General features: G+C 43.5%; 1 long non-coding RNA gene across 12 annotated transcripts in view; it reads left to right on the top strand.

Moving 5' to 3' along the window:
- LOC115138880 (uncharacterized) overlaps positions 1-4,483 on the top strand; it is a 20,174-nt gene extending 15,691 nt beyond the window's left edge. Inside the window, exons 1-6 of one of the 12 annotated variants that reach the window (XR_010465299.1) lie at positions 7-262; positions 348-410; positions 537-606; positions 706-768; positions 2,589-2,848; positions 3,079-4,018. This is a non-coding gene — a long non-coding RNA (uncharacterized LOC115138880). The other 11 variants (XR_010465294.1, XR_010465293.1, XR_010465296.1 and 8 more) reach the window with 11 other exon arrangements.
- The last annotated feature ends 2,902 nt before the right edge of the window (positions 4,484-7,385 follow it).

The raw sequence follows: 7,385 nt of genomic DNA, 5'->3' as shown, positions 1-7,385 counted from the left end.
AATATGACTAACACACTAAGACTAAGGGCTGTATTCAGTCCGTATCATGGAAGTTCAGCGTTACAGTGTGATTTAAATTTAAAATGTAAAATGACCTTTACATTTATGTCTGTCAATCTGTAACCCTTCATCAATACAGACTGAATAGAGTCCTAAGTAGAGATATTAGTGTATCACCTGTCTGTTTCAGATGCTGCTGTTGGACCAAGTCATGAGACATACGCCCAGATTCAACTCACAAAGTTGGACAAGAAAAAGAATGGTGACTATCTGTGACATCAATGAATAATGTGCAGTGTGTCAAAGATTAGTTAAAATAGTTACAATAAATGTTTTATTTTCCTCAGAAAAGCCAGCTGATCCAAAAGAAAGTCCAGTCTACTCTGAGGTGAAGACAGGGAAAGCCACAAGTAAGACCCATTCTACTAGTTGGCAGTTAGTCACTAAATTCACAATTTGGGAGTTTTGATGAAGAGGCAGAATATTAAATAAGATTATTCCTTAATTTGTTGACTGGAAATGTCCATTGTCATCAGCAGCTGGACCTGTTGATGTGACCTATGCTGAGGTTGACCTCCAAAAGAAGAACAAAGCCAAGAAGAAGAGGTAAGACTGGACATCCCTCCCTCCATATTCCCCCTATCAGAACCTCACACCTCTGACCACATATTGAATATCTCTGTATTTTATCCTCACTCTCTACAGAAACAAAAACCCCACCTGAGGCCGATTCAGTCTATTCTCAACTGAAGCCAGGCACAACCCCAGGTAAGATGCTATTGATACTAATATGATACTTATATGTAACCCTCTCACAACAGACTTGGACAGATCTGCAAGGGAATAATGGTTTAAAGTACATCTCAGTATTTAAAATTGTATGATACTGACTCAATCGAAGGGAAAACAAGAGGCTAGGGATATTACTAATAGATAAAAAGGCGTATATTACAGTGAATGACTCAAAGAAAATATAAAACACATACAGAATGCAATTTTACGTGAATATATTACAAATCAATTACAATATTGGAATAAAAATATAACCCTAGGGTATAGAGAGTGCACTCAAACTGTTCAAGCTTGCAAACTAATGTTGGTGCATTGGAGCTCAATGAATTTCGATAGAAACCAAATGATTCAATAAATGAATGGGAACCCCCAGTGTTCCTCACGGTACCGTAGCATACCCCCTGAAACGATAAATCCAAGGCCAATGCCTTTCTATAATCCATGGCGGGAAATGCCTTGCATGCAACAGAAGAGATGTCCAGCGTCATTAAAGAAGTCCTCAGGTCTCTCGAAAACAAAACAGCTCCCGACCTGACAAGCTAAGCTACCATGGCAAAATTCTCCATGTAGCAATAGGCGAATTCGGGCAAATTCGACAGATACTTATCAGGACTATCTGTACACATGTAACAGGTAAGTAAACTTAAGCAACTTTTGCTAAATGGAATCTCTTCAAATGTAAAAGTTTGAAATTCAACAACTATAGTGTCCGTCTCAGTTCTCCTCATGTCTTCCAGCAGCATCACCCCTTCGATCGCCTCAAAAGTCCTCTGCCACAGCAAACCCAGAGTTTACGTGATTGTCGCTCTGGATAAGAGCGTCTGCTAAATGACTTAAATGTAAATGTAAATGTAAAATTGTCCCAAAACTTTAACAAGGCTTCTCATTGGCTAAACCAAATCAGTTTACTTAGTTTACATGAACATAAAATGTCCAAATAATTGAGTGGACTGTACATCAAAGAATTCAACAAACTGTGACTCTGAGAGGCCCAGTGCAATCAAAAACATGATTTTAATATATATTTCCACACTATGATGTTACAATAATACTGTGAAATTGTTACAATTATAATCATGCCCTTTTAGTTAAGAGCTGTTTTGAAAAGACAGACATTACAGCATGTTTTGGTTGGAAGGAATGTTTGACATGTAATTTCTTTGATGCTTGCACATGAAAGTAACATAACATAGGCTTAACAGCAGAGGCTGTAGTAAAATGACATGTTTCTAATACATGGTTTATCAGGTTATTACACCTTTATGGAATTAATGCTCATATATCATAGTATACTGTATCTATTGACAGTGTAACGATCTGAGTGTAGTGGGTGAGGAGTCAGGCGCAGGAAGCAGAGAGTTCAGGTGAGTGCTATTTTAATGCACAGAGAAACGGCGAACATAAGCCAACCCTCACGAAAACACAGGGCGTAATGAACAAACAAATGCCCCAAACAGGGGGACTTAAACTGTCCAGGGAAAACACACAAAATGGGAAAACACAAAACCCATAGACGTGTACACCAAACAGACGGTCACAATAATTAATCCCGCACAAGGAACCAGGCGGGCCGGCTGACTAATAAAGCCTTACTACTAACTACCTAACTCAAAACAGGTGCATTCAATAAACACATAAGGAGGGGGAGGAAATAATCAGTGGCAGCTAGTAGGCCGGCGACGACGAGCGCCGAGCGCCACCCGAACGGGAAGGGGTATGTATGATATGATATGATATGTTGCAGGTCCTGGAGGGAGATGGAGTGATAAATAACTTTGTGTGGTGATATGTTACAGGTCCTTGAGGGAGATGGAGGGATAAATAACTTTGTGTGGTGATATGTTACAGGTCCTTGAGGGCGATGGAGGGATAAATAACTTTGTGTGGTGATATGTTACAGGTCCTTGAGGGAGATGGAGGGATAAATAACTTTGTGTGGTGATATGTTACAGGTCCTTGAGGGAGATGGAGGGATAAATAACTGTGTGTGGTGATATGTTACAGGTCCTTGAGGGAGATGGAGGGATAAATAACTTTGTGTGGTGATATGTTACAGGTCCTTGAGGGAGATGGAGGGATAAATAACTTTGTGTGGTGATATGTTGCAGGTCCTTGAGGGAGATGGGGGGATAAATAACTTTGTGTGGTGATATGTTATAGGTCCTTGAGGGATAAATAACTTTGTGTGGTGATATGTTACAGGTCCTTGAGGGATAAATAACTTTGTGTGGTGATATGTTACAGGTCCTTGAGGGATAAATAACTTTGTGTGGTGATATGTTACAGGTCCTTGATGGAGGGATAAATAACTTTGTGTGGTGATATGTTACAGGTCCTTGAGGGAGATGGAGAGATAAATAACTTTGTGTGGTGATATGTTACAGGTCCTTGAGGGAGATGGAGGGATAAATAACTTTGTGTGGTGATATGTTACAGGTCCTTGAGGGAGAAGGAGGGATAAATAACTTTGTGTGGTGATATGTTACAGGTCCTTGAGGGAGATGGAGGGATAAATAACTTTGTGTGGTGATATGTTACAGGTCCTTGAGTGAGATGGAGGGATAAATAACTTTGTGTGGTGATATGTTGCAGATCCTTGAGGGAGATGGGGGGATAAATAACTTTGTGTGGTGATATGTTATAGGTCCTTGAGGGATAAATAACTTTGTGTGGTGATATGTTACAGGTCCTTGAGGGATAAATAACTTTGTGTGGTGATATGTTACAGGTCTTTGAGGGATAAATAACTTTGTGTGGTGATATGTTACAGGTCCTTGATGGAGGGATAAATAACTTTGTGTGGTGATATGTTACAGGTCCTTGAGGGAGATGGAGAGATAAATAACTTTGTGTGGTGATATGTTACAGGTCCTTGAGGGAGATGGAGGGATAAATAACTTTGTGTGGTGATATGTTACAGGTCCTTGAGGGAGAAGGAGGGATAAATAACTTTGTGTGGTGATATGTTACAGGTCCTGGAGGGAGATGGAGGGATAAATAACTTTGTGTGGTGATATGTTACAGGTCCTTGAGGGAGAAGGAGGGATAAATAACTTTGTGTGGTGATATGTTACAGGTCCTTGAGGGAGATGGAGGGATAAATAACTTTGTGTGGTGATATGTTACAGGTCCATGAGGGAGATGGAGGGATAAATAACTTTGTGTGGTGATGTGTTACAGGTCCTTGAGGGAGATGGAGGGATAAATAACTTTGTGTGGTGATGTGTTACAGGTCCTTGAGGGAGATGGAGGGACACACCAGAGAAGAGAAGTAGGAGCAATCTGGGAACATGGGTTATGCATACTGGATGCTCACACACACACATGCACACGAACACACAAATACAGAAAAAACACATTCACTCTTACAAGTGAACATGTGAAGTATTCCAAAAACACATGTTTTCATGTGATCACGTGATCTTATTTGAAGTTAATATGACAACATGTGACAACATATGACATGGAACTGCACATGTGAAAAGGTGATTTCACGTTACATTTCTCATGTGTTTTTTCTGAGGGACACACACAATATCACCTTGTACATGAAGGATTTGTATGTTATTTTCATTTACCAGATAAATACAACAAATATATTCTATTTAACCATGTGTGTATCACTGTAACAGCTTAAATCAAGGATATGTTGTAATGATGATACATCTTATAAACAGCTACAGTAATTCTATCTGCTTTGTATTGTGTATTGAATTGTTGGGTTGTAAAAATACTGAAATGTATTATCATTGATTCATTATTTCTGTCATTCAGATGATAGAATAACATTTTGTATATGAATGTCACAGTCACGTTCGTTTAATGGAGGAGACCAAGGCACAGCGTGATATGAATACATGATTTTAATGAAGACGAAGAGCACTTAAACTATACAAAAACAAACCGAACGTGAAGCTATATAATACTAATGCAGACACAGGCAACTAGACATTGAAAATAACCCACGAAATACCCAAAGAAGATGGCTGCCTAAATATGGTTCCCAATCAGAGACAACGATAAACAGCTGCCTCTAATTGAGATCCAATCTAGGCAACCATAGACATACATAAACACCCCATAAACATATAAAAACCCTAGACAGTACAAAAACACAAGCATCACCCATGTCACACCCTGACCTAACCAAAATAATAAAGAAAACAAAGAATACTAAGGTCAGGGCGTGACAGTATTCCCCCCCCAAAAAAAAAAAGATGCGGACTCCCGGCCGCACACCTAAACCTATATGGGAGGGTCTGGGTGAGCATGACTCCGAGGTGGCGGTTCTGGCTCGGGACGTGGACCCCGCTCCACTTCTGACTCGTCAAACTTAATGTCTCTGGAGCGGGAACCCTCACCGCCGACCACGGACTAGAGGACGCCACTGGACTAATGGTCGAGTCTGGAGTGAGTGGCGCCTCTGGATTGGAGGGAGACTCTGGCGGATCCGGACCGGAGGGAGACTCTGGCGGATCCGGACCGGAGGGAGACTCTGGCGGATCCGGACCGGAGGGAGACTCTGGCGGATCCGGACTGGTAGGTTCCGGACTGCGACCCGTCGTGGTAGGTTCCGGACTGCGGCCCGTCGTAGGAGGTTCCGGTCTGTAGACTACCGCCGGACGCTCTGGACTGGGCACTGTCGACGGACGCTCTGGACTGGGCACTGTCGACGGACGCTCTGGACTGGGCACTGTCGACGGACGCTCTGGACTGGGCACTGTCGACGGACGCTCTGGACTGGGCACTGTCGACGGACGCTCTGGACTGGGCACTGTCGACGGACACTCTGGACTAGCGAGACGCACTGTGGGCCTGGTGCGTGGTGCCGGTACTGGTGGTACTGGGCCGAGGACACGCACCTCAGAGCGAGTGCGGGGAGGAGGAACAGGGCGTACTGGACTGCCGAGGCGCATGGTGTCGGCACTGGTGGTACCAGGCTGGAGAAATGCATCTCAGGGCGAGTGCAGGGAGGAGGAACAGGGAGTACTGGACCCTGGAGGCGCACTGGTGGCCTGGTGCGTGGTGACGGCACTGGTGGTACTGGGCTGGGGACACGCACCTCCGGGCGAGTGCGGGGAGCAGGCACAGGACGTACTGGGCTGTGGAGGCGTACTGGAGGTCTGGAGTGTAGAGCTGACACAACCCGTCCTGGCTGGATGGTTATACTTGCCCTGCAAATGCAGGGCGCTGGCACAGGACACACAGGGCTGTGCACACTCACAGTACGCAGAGCCGGCACAGGATATCCTGGTCCATGGAGGTATACTGGAGACCAGGAGCACTGAGCCGGCACCCTCCTTCCTGGCTGGATGCTCATTCTAGCCCGGCCAATGCGAGGAGCTGGAATATAGCGCACCGGGCTAGAAATGTGCACGGTGTGCGCATCTCTGCATAACACGGTGCCTGACCAGTTACATGCTCCCCACGGTAAGCACGAGGAGTTGGCTCAGGTCTCCTACCTGACTTAGCCTCGTGTGCCCCACCCAAAAATGTATTGGAGCTGCCTCTCGGGCTTCCGTGCTAGCCGTGTACCCATATATCGTCGCCGTTCCTCCTGTGCTCTCTCCACCTGCTTCCATGGCAGGGTCTTGTCCCCTGCCATTACCTCCTCCCAGGTCCAGGATGTTTTACCGTCCAGTATTTCGTCCCGAGTCCACAATTCCACAAAGCGCTGTTCCTCCTTATCACGCTGCTTGGTCCTTTTATGGTGGGTAATTCTGTCACGTTCGTTGAATGGAGGAGACCAAGACGCAGCGTGATATGAATACATGATCCTAATGAAGAACACTTAACAAACTATACAAAAACAACAAACCAAACGTGACGCTATATAATACTAGTGCAGACACAGGCAACTAGACATAGAAAATAACTCACAAAATACCAAAAAAAGATGGCTGCCTAAATATGGTTCCCAATCAGTGACAACGATAAACAGCTGCCTCTAATTGAGAACCAATCTAGGCAACCATAGACATAGATACACCTAGATGGTTACCAACCCCATAAACATACAAAAACCCTAGACAGTACAAAAACACTTACATCACTCACGTCACACCCTGACCTAACCAAAATAATAAAGAAAACAAAGAAGGTCAGGGCGTGACACATATACATGTTTGCTTCTAATAACCTGTACTTTTACAGTATCTTTGCATCATGATTTTTTTTATAAACTTTTTATTTTATCCACCAGATGGAATGAATGCTTTGTTACAGTAAACAGATATTGTCCTCATGGTCAACTGTTCCATACAACCAACCTACTTTGGTCAGCTCTCCTTTCAGCCTAATAGAGTTCTTGGGCTCCTCAACATTACAGGGAAAGTGTTAGGAAGGAAACATTTCAGTGTTTAAACAACATTGTTGACAGCCTCACTCTATAATGAAATGTTAGGCATTACATTGGATACTGACTTTAATACACAAAGAATACCCCTGGTAATAGAATACAATACAATATAATGCAATACAATAGAATTCTCCAAACTAGTACTTTAGGTTGATCAGTTATAGTTCAGTTGCAACATCAGGAAATACTAACGGAAATAAATATGAAGAACTTGAGACACATGACATCCTTTCTC

This window comes from Oncorhynchus nerka, linkage group LG12, assembly GCF_034236695.1.
Source record: "Oncorhynchus nerka isolate Pitt River linkage group LG12, Oner_Uvic_2.0, whole genome shotgun sequence".
NCBI classification, from domain to species: Eukaryota; Metazoa; Chordata; class Actinopteri; order Salmoniformes; family Salmonidae; genus Oncorhynchus; species Oncorhynchus nerka.
Note: the sequence above shows the minus strand (reverse complement) of the source record. Positions and strands in the feature narration are given on the sequence as shown.